Raw genomic sequence first — 14,664 nt, forward strand, 5'->3', positions numbered from 1 at the left:
TAGGTATATTCTTGTACATAGGGGGCAGTATTATAGTAGTTATATTCTTGTACATAGGGGTAGTATTATAGTAGTTATATTCTTGTACATAGGAGCAGTATTATAGTAGTTATATTCTTGTAAATAGGAGCAGCATTATAGTAGGTATATTCTTGTACATAGGGGGCAGTATTATAGTAGTTATATTCTTGTACATAGGGGTAGTATTATAGTAGTTATATTCTTGTACATAGGAGCAGTATTATAGTAGTTATATTCTTGTAAATAGGAGCAGTATTATAGTAGGTATATTCTTGTAAATAGGAGCAGTATTATAGTAGTTATATTCTTGTACATAGGGGTAGCATTATAGTAGTTATATTCTTGTAAATAGGAGCAGTATTATAGTAGTTATATTCTTGTAAATAGGAGCAGTATTATAGTAGGTATATTCTTGTATATAACAGTGGTCTTTTAGTAATTTTCTTCTGAAAAAAAAATTAACCATTTCCTGATGCTTAAGATGGTGTAACAAATGACCAAATAATTCTCACTTAGATTTTATTTTTATTTTTCCTTAGGTCATTGACGCTTTTTGCACCTTTCCCTCATCTATATAGTTCGGCACCTGGTCTAGTCTACGTGTGTCTAATCTGACTGCATTGTATTTTCTGCTCTGAAATATAGACCACTGAGTGAGCTGCTATATCTCTGTGTATTTAAATGTAGGTCAAAACCAGAAGAAAGAGTTTGGAAGTGGCAGGCAGCCAGACAGTAATTACTGCTACGGAGGTGATGTGGAAATGTGTGATATTTAAATTGGGTCAACATCATACAAAGAGTTAATGTTTCTATTCATGTCATGCTGAAATGTCTATAACGCCAATGGCCTTTGTTTGAGAATTTCTTATTAATATATATTGTTTTTAATGCCAAAATTGATAAATCAGAATCAGGATTTAGGAAAAACAAAAATTACCCTTGAATATATATTAGTTCACATTCCTACATTTTGTGGAAGGAGCTAAAAGACGAGCAAATTGAATTATTCAGAATCAAATTTGTGTTGAATTTTTAAGAAGTCCTTAAACATGGCAAATTTTTACTTCGATTCATGCAAGTCGCCAGAAACGTCTGCCATTATTTTACAACATGGAGAAAATTTCATCAGTGAGAGAAGGCTCTCATAACCTCGATCGTGGCCTCACATACTTGCCCTTAATGCCTTTCAGCTATTGCCTCACATGGTATAGTATAATCATGAGCGACTACTATAGCTTGTATAAAAGCCGAGCCAGGGAATGCAGTAGCCATTATATTGTGGATCTAGATATTGACTAGACATCACAGTTCAGCAGTAGAGAAAGAAAGAGAAAGCCATAAAACACTGAAGAAACTGTACAGATAGTGTGTGACAGCACATCAGTTAATAAATGTTTCCAAATTTTTACTCATAGCCACATGTATTGAGGTCACTTTGATGGTACTAAGATTGTTTTTGCATTTCAGAGTCTTAAATTATTTGTATTCCATCCTAGGAAACTTTAGAGTGTTAAACATGTGTTTCCAGGGAAATTGGACTGTTTGCAGCAGTTTAGAATGGTTACCATCCGTTTACCCACAGCCAAATATGTTAAGTTCATTTGGACATTAAAGAACTTGAAAGTGATTGTAACCAGTCCTAGTACTCCTCAAAGTTACTCAGGACTTGAAAACTGCAATAATTTTGATTCTCTGCAAATCAAATTTTGGAGAAAAAAAATTGCCAAAGCTTATCAATTTGAATTAAGCTTATATAATGTAGGTAACATGATCCATTTAATTGATATTGGAGGTTATCACCCTTAGTTCAGTTTCTCTATACTTGTTTGTAAATTTTGATGAGGAAACACTTGAGCAAAATCCAAGCAATCATTGGGAAGAGCCTTTGTGCAACTTTCTCTTTGGTATCTACTATCTTCACGAGAATAAATGGAAAATAAGAAACATGGAGAAAAGTTCTTTGGTAAACTTTCAGGTTTTGTCAAGACTGTAGGTGCAGTCAGTGTAGTTAATTTAGTATCAGACTGAAATCATCTGAATTGTGATTCACTTAGGTCTCTCATTTGTAAGACTTCTCTGGAGAGAATGACACAGAGACAGAAGTAATTTCTGTTTGCCGCGGGTCCTTCTCTGCTGGACAACAACTTTGTGACGCTGAGCCACTTCTCACCGCCAAGCCATGAGACGGGATAGTCAAGAAGTCCGAGGTCAAAAGCAAGGAGGGTATGTCATTAACAGAAGGAAGAGAGAATGGTGTACTCAGGTAACATTTAACGTTCAGAGTAGTGTTGAGCATTCCGATACTGAAATATCGGGTATCGGCCGATATTCGCAGTATTGGAATTCCGATACTTAATTCCGATACTTTTACAATATCGTATACTGGGATCGGAAGTTCACATAATGCAATGAGCCAGTTTCATTTTATTCAGCCAATGAGGATCCTAAGAAGTGTGGGCACATACTGTTAGGCATGTAGGCATGTTAACTAATGGCATGTGTAGCGCCGGCGTCCCTGCCCTCTGCTAGGCAGGGACGCTGTTCCCCTCACCGCTCTGCTCCGTGCCCGGCGTCCCTCTCCCGCTCTGCTGGCAGTGCGCGCTCCTTCCCGGCCACTGTGCTTAGGGCGCGCGTGCGCGCCCTCCCTCCCTCTTAAAGGGGCCGCGCGCGCCGTCCTAAGGAGTCCCCGGCCAATGGCCGGAGGACTTTACCGTATATAAGGCACCTCCTCCAAAATGGAGGTGCCCGAGCAATGTTGTTTGCACCTGTGTCTCACCTGTGCTTCAGCCCTCAGGTCCCGTTGCCAGTTACCTGCCAGTTACCTGCCAGATTCCTGCCTGATTACTTGCTACCTGCCTGCTAGTCTGAGGTCCGACGGTCTGCCTTACTAATCCTGTCAGTCTGTCTAAGGACCAGCCTGCCCGCTCACCTGGGAGCGCACATCAGATACCTGCCAGCTTGTCTGAGGTCCGACGGTCTGCCTTACTAATCCTGTCAGTCTGTCTAAGGACCAGCCTGCCCGCTCACCTGGGAGCGCACATCAGCTACCTGCCTGCCTGCCTGAGGTCCGACGGTCTGCCTTCCAACTCCTGTCAGTCTGTCTATGGACCAGCTTGCCCGCTCACCTGGGATCGCACATCTGCTATCTGCCTGCTAGCCTACCTGGAGGCTCCGCCGTCACGTGCTGTGACCACCTGCCTGTCCAGTGACTCCTGCCCGCTCACCTGGGAACGCTCTTCTGCTACCTGTCTGTTTGCCTACCCGGAGGCTCTGCCGTCACGTGCTGTGACCACCCGCCTGTCCAGAGACTTCTGCCTGCTCACCTGGGAGCGCTCATCTGTCGCCTGTCCGCTGGTCTTCCTGGAGGCTCCGCCGTCACTTGCTGTGACCACCCGTTCATCCAGAGACTCTCGCCTGCTCACCTGGGAGCTCACGTCTATCTTCAGCCGCCACAGGTCGTACCAACCCTATACCTAGAGACTGCCCCGGTCACTTGCCGTAACCTCCAGCCCGTTCACTCAGAGACTGTCCCGTTCACTCAGAGACTGTCCCGTTCACTCAGAGACTGTCCCGTTCACCTGCTGAGACTTCCAGCCCGTCTTCCCTGGTCGCCACCCGCTCCCTTACAAGGACCGCCTCCTTGTATAGTAGCTCTGAGGTTCCGCCTCCCAGACCCGTTACAGTTTGCTCGGGCCATGGAACCCGGTGGCACCCAAGCTCCCTCGCTCTCGGACCTGTGTCATGAACTGTCCCGTCAAAGGTCCCAACAGGAGTCCATCCTGGGTCACCTGCGGAATGTCAATACTCGCCTGGACACTCTGACTGCTCCACCAGCAACCTCCGCCAGTGCCATGTCTCGCAATCCGGCAGCTCCGCTGCCCACTAATACCATGGTATCCTACCCTGGACCCCGGCTTTCTGCACCTCCTCGCTTCGGAGGCGACTCCGCTCAGGCTCGGGGCTTCATAAATCAGTGCACCCTGCACTTTGAACTTTTGTCCCACCAGTTTAACTCCGACCGAGCCAAAATTGCATTCATCATGTCCCATCTCACCGGGGAGGCCCTGGCCTGGCTAAATCCTCTATGGGAGAGAGGAGACCCCCTGGTGTCCAACTTGCCTGCTTTTCTCACGGCTTTCCGGAAAGTCTTCGACGAACCCAGACGGAAGACCTCATTCGCATCATCGTTGCTACGCCTCCGTCAGGAAAGTCTCACCGTGGGCCAATATGCCATACGGTTCCGTACCCTTGCCTCGGAGCTGGCCTGGGATAACGACGCTCTGGTTTCCGTCTTCTGGGAGGGTCTGTCCGGCCGTATTAAAGATGAACTTGCCGGTCGGGACATTCCTACCACTCTCGATGACTTAATAACTCTTGCCACCCGGATTGACCTACGGTTCCAGGAGCGTGCCAGAGAGGTCACCCGTGAGAGGAGGTTACCACGTCTAGCTCCTACTTTTCAGAAACCCGTCACTCCTTCTGTCTCTAACCAGGTACACCCTCCTGAGCCTATGCAGGTCGACCAGACCAAGATGGTCAAGACCCGTCAGGACTTACGTCGTGCCGAGGGGACCTGCTTCTACTGTGGCAGTAAGGAGCACCGGATCCGTGCCTGCCCGGAGAGATCGGGAAACGCCTGTGTCTAGGTTCGCTCAGAGAGGTCCACCTAGACAAGAATAAATCCTCTCCATCCCTGCTGTTGTCAGTTTCAATCGTCTACGGGGAGAACCGTTATTTCGAACTAGCCCAACTGGACTCTGGAGCAGCCGGGAATCTTATTTCACAGTCCCTGGTAGAGAAATACCGCATCCCCACCAAACCTCTGGCTGTACCCTTGTCTGTTGCTGCCGTGGATGGGGGTCTCTTACCACGCCCCATCCAACTCATCACCGAATCCATTACTCTGCAGGTGGGAATGCTGCATTCTGAAAGTATCTCCTTCCATGTTCTGCCTGGACTCTCTCACGCCCTCTTGCTAGGCCTACCTTGGCTCCAGAAACATGCACCCGTTCTTGACTGGCAGACCGGAGAAGTCCTTCGCTGGGGACAGGGCTGCCATAAGACCTGTCTGGTTCCCGTTCATCCCGTCCGTCCTTCTCCTACCCCAGCTAATCTACCTGGACTTCCGATTCCTTATTGGTCTTATGCTGATGTCTTTAATAAAAAGGAGGCAGAGACACTACCCCCTCATAGACCATACGACTGTCCTATCGACCTGTTACCTGGTACTTCTCCTCCCCGTGGGCGTATTTATCCATTATCCGCTGCTGAGACCCGGTCGATGTCCGAATATATTGAGGAAAATCTGGCCAGGGGATTCATTCGGAAATCTACCTCCCCGGCGGGAGCAGGCTTCTTTTTCGTCAAAAAGAAGGACGGCTCTCTCCGTCCCTGTATAGACTATAGAGGCCTTAACCAGATCACGGTGAAGAATAAGTACCCCCTTCCGCTCATTCCGGAGTTATTTGATCGTCTGAGGGGGGCTAGAATCTTCACCAAACTGGACCTCCGTGGGGCGTACAACCTGGTTCGTATCCGTCAGGGTAATGAATGGAAGACGGCATTCAACACCCGGGACGGCCACTATGAATATCTGGTAATGCCCTTTGGTCTCTGTAACGCTCCTGCCGTCTTTCAAGAGTTGGTCAATGATATCTTCCGGGACCTTCTCTACTCCTGCGTAGTGGTGTACCTGGATGACATCTTGGTCTTCTCTCTGGATCTCCAGACTCACCGGAGGGACGTTCGTCAGGTCCTGCTCAGGCTCAGGCAGAACCATCTCTACGCTAAATATGAGAAGTGCCTCTTTGAGCAGACCTCGCTTCCGTTTCTGGGCTACATTATCTCTCAGACCGGCCTACAAATGGATCCTGAGAAACTGTCTGCCATCGAGAAATGGCCCCGACCAGAGGGGTTGAAGGCTATTCAACGGTTCCTGGGCTTCGCCAACTATTACCGCCTCTTCATCCCGCACTTCTCTTCCCGGACTGCCCCAATTTCCGCACTCACCCGTAAGGGTACTAATCCCAAAGAGTGGCCGCCCAAAGCAGAGGAGGCCTTTCTTTCCCTAAAACAGGCCTTCTCTTCCGCCCCGGTGCTGCATCGCCCGGACGGCAACAAGCAGTTCTTCCTGGAAGTTGACGCCTCCTCCTCTGGAGCCGGAGCGGTACTTACTCAAAAATCATCTTCCGGGAGAATGGTAACTTGTGGCTTCTTCTCCAAACTCTTCTCCTCTTCTGAGCGCAACTATTCCATAGGAGACCGAGAGTTATTGGCCATCAAACTGGCGTTGGAGGAGTGGCGTTACCTACTCGAGGGGGCTCTTCATCCGGTAATAATTTACACTGACCACAAGAACTTGGCTTACCTCCAGCATGCCCAGAGACTTAACCCGCGCCAAGCCCGGTGGTCCTTGTTTTTTGCTCGTTTTGATTTTGTTCTTCATTTTCGCCAGGCTGACAAAAACGTCAAAGCAGACGCCTTGTCCCGATCCTTTCTGGTGTCCGATCTCGAGGAAGAACCTAAACATATCATCGATCCCGCCAGAGTAATGCAGGTGGCTCCCGTGAGTCTAAGTCGTCTCCCTCCCGGTAAGACGTTTGTTTCAGTACCTGATCGGGAGAAGATCCTACACTGGGGCCATTCGTCTAAACTAGCTGGCCACGCCGGTCAGAAAAAGACCCTCCAGCTTATTGCCCGGCACTATTGGTGGCCTACCCTGCACAAGGACATAATAGACTTTGTTTCTGCCTGTGTGTCCTGCGTCCGCAACAAAGTCCCGAGACATCTGCCAGCCGGACGCCTCCTTCCGCTTCCTGTACCTGCTGCCCCCTGGCAGCATATAGCAATGGACTTTATAACTGATCTCCCCGTCTCTGCCGGTTGTACGGTCATTTGGGTGGTCGCTGACCGCTTTTCCAAAATGGCTCACTTTATTCCCCTGCCAGGCCTTCCGTCTGCACCCGAGCTGGCTAAAGACTTTATCCGCCACATCTTCCGTCTTCATGGCCTGCCCCTCCACATCATGTCGGATCGTGGGGTACAGTTCACCTCACGTTTCTGGAGAGCCACTTGTAAACTACTAGACGTCACCCTGGACTTCTCTTCCGCTTACCACCCACAGTCCAATGGTCAAGTGGAGCGGATCAATCAGAACCTGACCAGTTACCTCCGGCACTTCGTTAATGCCCACCATTCTGACTGGGTGGATCTCCTACCATGGGCCGAGTTCTCTTATAATAATCACGAGAGCGAATCCTCCTCCAAATCCCCGTTTTTTGTAGTCTTTGGTCAGCATCCTCGGATTCCTTTTCCTGTCTCCACCTCTGTGGACAACCCGGCTGCGGAATCTCTCGTTAGCAAATTTTCCTCCATATGGGAGAGTACCCGGTCCGCACTCCTTCTGTCATCCGAGCGTATGAAAAGACACGCTGACAAAAAACGCCTGGATCCTCCACAATTTCGTCCAGGAGATAAAGTCTGGCTCTCATCTAAATATGTTCGACTCAAGATACCTTCTTACAAGTTAGGGCCTCGGTTCATCGGCCCTCTGGAGGTCATCAGTCAGATCAACCCGGTGGCCTATAAATTGAAACTCCCGGCCAACTTACGGATCCCCAACTCCTTCCATGTATCTCTCCTCAAACCCGTGGTGCTTAACTCTTTTTCCAAGTCTACAGGTACGCCTCCTGCTCCGGTTTCTGCTGAGGACGAGTTTGAGGTAGAGAACATTCTTGCCACCAAAAGGGTAAGAGGAAAGACCTTTTTTCTGGTAGATTGGAAGGGGTTTGGTCCTGAGGAGAGAACGTGGGAGCCCCGGGAGAACATCCATGCCCCTCTCATCCTAGCTAAATTTCTATCTGGCCTAAAAAAGGGGGGGCCTAAAGGGGGGGGTACTGTAGTGCCGGCGTCCCTGCCCTCTGCTAGGCAGGGACGCTGTTCCCCTCACCGCTCTGCTCCGTGCCCGGCGTCCCTCTCCCGCTCTGCTGGCAGCGCGCGCTCCTTCCCGGCCACTGTGCTTAGGGCGCGCGCGCGCGCCCTCCCTCCCTCTTAAAGGGGCCGCGCGCGCCGTCCTAAGGAGTCCCCGGCCAATGGCCGGAGGACTTTACCGTATATAAGGCACCTCCTCCAAAATGGAGGTGCCCGAGCAATGTTGTTTGCACCTGTGTCTCACCTGTGCTTCAGCCCTCAGGTCCCGTTGCCAGTTACCTGCCAGTTACCTGCCAGATTCCTGCCTGATTACTTGCTACCTGCCTGCTAGTCTGAGGTCCGACGGTCTGCCTTACTAATCCTGTCAGTCTGTCTAAGGACCAGCCTGCCCGCTCACCTGGGAGCGCACATCAGATACCTGCCAGCTTGTCTGAGGTCCGACGGTCTGCCTTACTAATCCTGTCAGTCTGTCTAAGGACCAGCCTGCCCGCTCACCTGGGAGCGCACATCAGCTACCTGCCTGCCTGCCTGAGGTCCGACGGTCTGCCCTCCAACTCCTGTCAGTCTGTCTATGGACCAGCTTGCCCGCTCACCTGGGAGCGCACATCTGCTATCTGCCTCTAGCCTACCTGGAGGCTCCGCCGTCACGTGCTGTGACCACCTGCCTGTCCAGTGACTCCTGCCCGCTCACCTGGGAGCGCTCTTCTGCTACCTGTCTGTTTGCCTACCCGGAGGCTCTGCCGTCACGTGCTGTGACCACCCGCCTGTCCAGAGACTTCTGCCCGCTCACCTGGGAGCGCTCATCTGTCGCCTGTCCGCTGGTCTTCCTGGAGGCTCCGCCGTCACTTGCTGTGACCACCCGTTCATCCAGAGACTCTCGCCTGCTCACCTGGGAGCTCACGTCTATCTTCAGCCGCCACAGGTCGTACCAACCCTATACCTAGAGACTGCCCCGGTCACTTGCCGTGACCTCCAGCCCGTTCACTCAGAGACTGTCCCGTTCACTCAGAGACTGTCCCGTTCACTCAGAGACTGTCCCGTTCACCTGCTGAGACTTCCAGCCCGTCTTCCCTGGTCGCCACCCGCTCCCTTACAAGGACCGCCTCCTTGTATAGTAGCTCTGAGGTTCCGCCTCCCAGACCCGTTACAGCATGCCTGTGATTGGCTGCTGAAATTATGTCATGATGCACTATAAAAGCCGCCGTCGCCATTTTGAGCTCACTCTGCTGTGAATTCAGTTAGGGATAGGACGCTGTTGTTCTCAGGGACAGTTTTAGCTACCTATTTGGTCTATTCTGCTTTACCCAAGCTACTTTATAAATCGCTGTGCCTTGCAGTGCTAGTGCACAGTTCTCTGTGCTGTTCACCGCTTTCTGCAAGGTCTCTGTGTGTGAGTGCAGCTCACCCTGTAGTGTGTGCTTCAGCCACGTCTGGTTGTAGTGCGCTCAGCGTGCGTCACTGCCTCATACATTGTCCTTTTTTGCTAATTGATCATTTTTCCTGATTTCTCCTGTTAGTGTGGTGGTTCCATCCGTATCCAGCTACATTGGTTCCAAACACACTATATAGGAGTAGATAGAGGAGCCTTTCTGCAGCATTGTGCCCTGCAGCCCCAGCCAGATTAGTATTAGCCTATTTTTTGTAGCCTTATCTATTGCATTGTAGGTTACCTTCCTACATTGTAATAGCTACAAAAAGTTTGTGATACTATCGGTATTACATCTTTGGACACATCCAGTGTCTTTTTGTGACAAAAAAAAACTAAATAAAGTTCACCAAACACTCCACTTTACAATTGTGTAGGTCACATTAGCTCATATTAAAGTCTAGTCCACACTTTATAAAATTAGTGTTTCTTATACCTGTTAGCAGCTGTTCAGGAATAAGCACACTAAGCCCTTAGTACTTTTCTGCCTATCTTTATCAGTCTACCAAGATGAAGAAGGCAGGGAGTAAGGCATGTGGTCGTGGTCGTGGGCGTGGAGTTTCTGCAGGGAGAGGACGTGAGGATTCTGTGCCTGCAGGGAGAGGACGTGGGGATTCTGTGCCTGCTGCGGGCACCAGTGACTCAGCATCCCCTAGTTTTACCAGGGAACAGTCCTTTATGCACAGCTTTGTAGGAGCTAGCCGTACCCCATTGCTGCGGGAGGACCAAATTGAAGCCGTTGTCGGATGGATGGTAGCTAACGCATCGACTTCAATTAGTTCCAGATCCTCTCAGGTCCTGAGCACTGAAGAGCACCCATCTGTCTCTTCAACACCTGCCAAATTGCCCAGGCAGTCAGAGAGCCCTGGACAGGAGCCATCTCTACTTCTGTTCTCTGAATCTCTTGGCTTGGAAAGAGGGGGCCAGCCAAGCAGAATTCGAGAATTTGAAGAAGAGGTAGTATGCAGTGATGCGCAACCATTTTGTCTCTCTGAATCTGAAGAGGCGGGTGGGCCAGTGCCTATGGTCAGCAGCACACCTCAGTACGCATCTGATGATGAGACTCAGGTGCCACTTTCTGGAGCGTACTGTGCTGTCGAGACTACCCAGGAGAAGCAGTTGTTTGAAGAGGGTGGTGTAGATGATGAGGTCCTTGACCCATCATGGTGTGAGGGACAGGAAGGTGGTGGGAGCAGCTCTGAGGAAGAGATTCCACGAACGGCCCAAAAAGGAGGGAGGGGGAGGGGGCAGACTTGGTTGCCTGTAGCCTCCACTTCGTCACCCATTAGGAGCATGGCTCTTCCAAAATCCAAAGCGGACGCTCCCAAGACTTGCAGTGCCTGGTCCTTTTTTGACACAGTTGCAGATGACATTTGCTTTGTCAAATGCAAGCTGTGTAATCAGAAGGTGAAAAGAGGGAAAAGTGTCAGCAACCTCAATACCACAAATATGTGGAAACATGTGCGGATCAAGCACGTGGTGGAGTTACAAAAACACACTGAAGACCTAGGCCAACCTACAGCGCCACCTACCACCTCTTCAGCTTGTGTTGTAGCCTCTTCCTCCAGCTCACACACAGCTGTTTCGGCTTCCTCACAGGATCGCCATGGAAGAATCTCTGGCACTGTTGTACAGAGACACAGTGTAATTCCACCCACAGCACCACTTTCCCTGTCATCCTCACACTGCCACGCCAGTCTACAGCCATCGTTAGCACAGGCATGGGAGAAAAGGCGCCCATACTCGTCAAACCACCCCCGAGCACAGGCTCTGAATGCTGGTATTGCTAAACTACTGGCCCTTGAAATGCTATCATTCAGGCTGGTGGAGACTGACACCTTCCGTAACTTTATGGCATTGGCAGTCCCACAATACAACGTGCCCAGCCGCTTTTATTTCAGCAGGCAAGCTGTCCCTGCCCTGCAACAGCATGTGGAGGGAAAAATTAAACATGCGCTACAAAATGCCGTCAGTAGCAAGGTCCACCTGACCACCGATGCATGGACCAGTAAGCATGGACAGGGACGATACCTTTCCCTCACTGCCCATTGGGTAAATGTTGTGGAGCCGGGTACAGATCTTGAAAGTGGCGCTGTTCGTGTTCTGCCAATGCCAAGGATTGCAGGAATCCAGTCTGTACACATTGACTCCTCCTCATACTCCAGTTCCTCTGAATCAGTGCTGCAGGAGCCGTCACGGTCTACCTCCACATCGACCCGTGAACGGGCTACCTGTTATGATGACTGATATGAGCACAGCCGTGGCCAAACGTCAACAGGCCGTATTAAAATTAATTTCTTTGGGGAATCAAAGCCACACAGCGCAGGAGCTCTGGAATGCCATCAAGCAGCAGAGCGACGTGTGGTTTGTGCCAGCGAATCTCCAGCCAGGCATGGTAGTGTGTGACAATGGCCGAAATCTGGTGGCAGCTCTGGGCCTAGGCAACCTCACTCACATCCCATGTCTGGCACATGTGCTCAACTTGGTCGTGCAGAGTTTTTTGAGGGACTATCCGGATCTTGATGCACTGCTTCACAAGGTCCGCTTAGAGTGCGCTCACTTGCGGCGTTCCAGCAACGCAAGATCGCGCATTGCGGCTCTGCAGTGCCGATTACGTCTTCCGGAACATCGCATCATATGTGACCTACCCACCAGGTGGAATTCAACATTACATATGTTAGAGAGGTTGTGTGAGCAGCAGGCAGCAGTAATGGAGTACCAGCTGCAGCAGGCGCAAACAAGTCGCAGTGCGCGCCGTTCACACTTCACCACCACTGAGTGGGCCTCTATGAAGGACATTTGCCACGTTTTGCGTGCCTTCGATTATTCCATGCGGATGGCGAGTGCAGATGATGCACTAGTCAGCATGACTATCCCCCTTATCTGCCTACTTGAAAAAACACTGCAAGCACTAAGGGACGAGGTTTTGGAAGATGTGTAGGATGAGGAGTCACAAATGCCATCTGCTTCTGTACAGTCTGCGCAACGTGGTTCCTCACACTTTGTGAGGAGGATGAGGAGGAGTCAATGGAGGAGGAAGACATCTGTCCAAAGGAGGGAGGTACACAATGCTCTAGTAGTCAGTATCTAGAGCAAGGGTGGGGTGATGCAGAGCAGGCAGAGATCATGCCTCAAGCAGGGGACAGCGTTTCCTGGCCAGTTGGCAGTCTGCAGCACATGGTTGATTTCATGCTGCAGTGCCTGAGAAACGACCGCCGCATCGTCCACATTCTCAACACGGCTGATTATTGAGTGTCCACCCTCCTAGATCCTCGCTACCGGGACAACTTACAAAGCCTCATAACACCGTTGAACTCGGAGCGTAAAATGCGGGAGTACCAAGACGCACTGGTGAATTCCATCATGTTCTCCATTCCAACTGAGAGCAGTGCTGCTAGTGCTTTACAAAGCAGCTCAGTGCGTCAAGGCAGTGGAGGAAGCTCTGCACAAAGAGGGAGCAGAAGCAGCGCCTCAGCAGAAGGCAAGACCAGTATGGCCCAAATGTGGCAAAGTTTTGTGTCCCCGCCGCCACAAATGTCTACACCATCACAGACGGCTCCAGTCGGCAGGAGGCAACGTTTCCATCAGATGGTGACAGACTACATGACTTGCCCTCTCAGTGTACTCCCAGACGGCTCTTCTCCCTTCAAGTTTTGGGTCTGTAAGCTGGATACATGGCCAGAGCTTAGCCAGTATGCATTGGAGGTGCTAGATTGCCCTGCTGCTAGTGTATTATAGGAACGCGTCTTTAGTGCCGCAGGTGGTGTACTAACAGACCGTCGCATGCGACTATCCTCCGATAACGTTGACCGGCTTGCTTTTCTCAAAATGAACAAGGCCTGGATCTCGCATGAATTTGCCAGACCTCTTCCAGAATAAATAATTGGTTGGCAACAGTATCCAGGTCTTTTGTTGTGTTCATGTTTCTACCACCTGAACTGTAATCCCTGAGCTCCAACACCGCCAGTTACTGCTCAGAAGTGCCGTCTGCACAGACAATGCTTGCTCCAGTGTTATTGGGGTTCAGTAATGTCAGCTGATCCCCAGCTGTGTGTCCGGCAAATTCTCCTGCTCTGTCCACATCCACTGTACTACTGATTTAAAACTTGCTCCAATTACACCTCTGGCTCCTCTGTTTTCAGTATTATCCCTGAGCTCCAACACCACCAGTTGGCGCTCAGAAGTGCTGTCTGCACAGTTAGCACTTGCTGCCGTGTTATTGGGGTTCAGTAACGTCAGCTGTTCCCCTGCTGTGCGGACGGCAATTTCTCCTGCTCTGTCCACATTCACACTACTACAGATTTTAAAGTTGCTCCAATTACACTTCTGGCTCCTCTGTTTTCAGTATTATCCCTGAGCTCCAACACCGCCAGTTGGCGCTCAGAAGTGCTGTCTGCACAGTCAACACTTGCTGCCGAGTTATTGGGGTTCAGTAACGTCAGCTGTTCCCCTGCTGTGCGGACGGCAATATCTCCTGCTCTGTCCACATTCACACTACTACAGATTTTAAAGTTGCTCCAGTTACACCTCTGGCTCCTCTGTTTTCAGTATTATCCCTGAGCTCCAACACCGCCAGTTGGCGCTCAGAAGTGCAGTCTGCACAGTCAACACTTGCTGCCGTGTTATTGGGGTTCAGTAACGTCAGCTGTTCCCTTGCTGTGCGCACGGCAATTTCTCCTGCTCTGTCCACATTCTCACTACTACAGATTTTAAAGTTGCTCCAATTACACCTCTCGCTCCTCTGTTTTCAGTATTATCCCTGAGCTCCAACACCGCCAGTAAGCGCTCAGAAGTGCTGTCTGCACAGTCAACACTTGCTGCCGTGTTATTGGGGTTCAGTAACGTCAGCTGTTCCCCTGCTGTGGGGACAGCAGTTTCTCCTGCTCTGTCCACATTCACACTACTGCAGATTTTAAAGTTGCACCAATTACACCTCTGGCTCCTCTGTTTTCAGTATTATCCCTGAGCTCCAACACTGCTAGTTGGCGCTCAGAAGTGCTGTCTGCACAGTCAACACTTGCTGCTGTGTTATTGGGGTTTAGTAACGTCAGCTGATCCCCAGCTGTGTGTCCGACAAATTCTCCTGCTTTGTCCACAGTCACTGTACTACTGATTTAAAACTTGCTCCAATTACACCTCTGGCTCCTCTGTTTTTAGTATTTACCCTGGGCTCCAATACCGCTAGTTGCTGCTCAGAAGTGCCGTCTGCACAGTCAACGCATGCTCCAGTGTTATTGGGGTTTAGTAACGTCAGCTGATCCCCAGCTGTGTGTCCGGCAAATTCTCCT

The sequence above is a fragment of the Phyllobates terribilis genome, unplaced genomic scaffold (assembly GCF_046119375.1).
Source record: "Phyllobates terribilis strain yellow unplaced genomic scaffold, ASM4611937v1 Scaffold_7__3_contigs__length_470593459, whole genome shotgun sequence".
NCBI classification, from domain to species: domain Eukaryota; kingdom Metazoa; phylum Chordata; class Amphibia; order Anura; family Dendrobatidae; genus Phyllobates; species Phyllobates terribilis.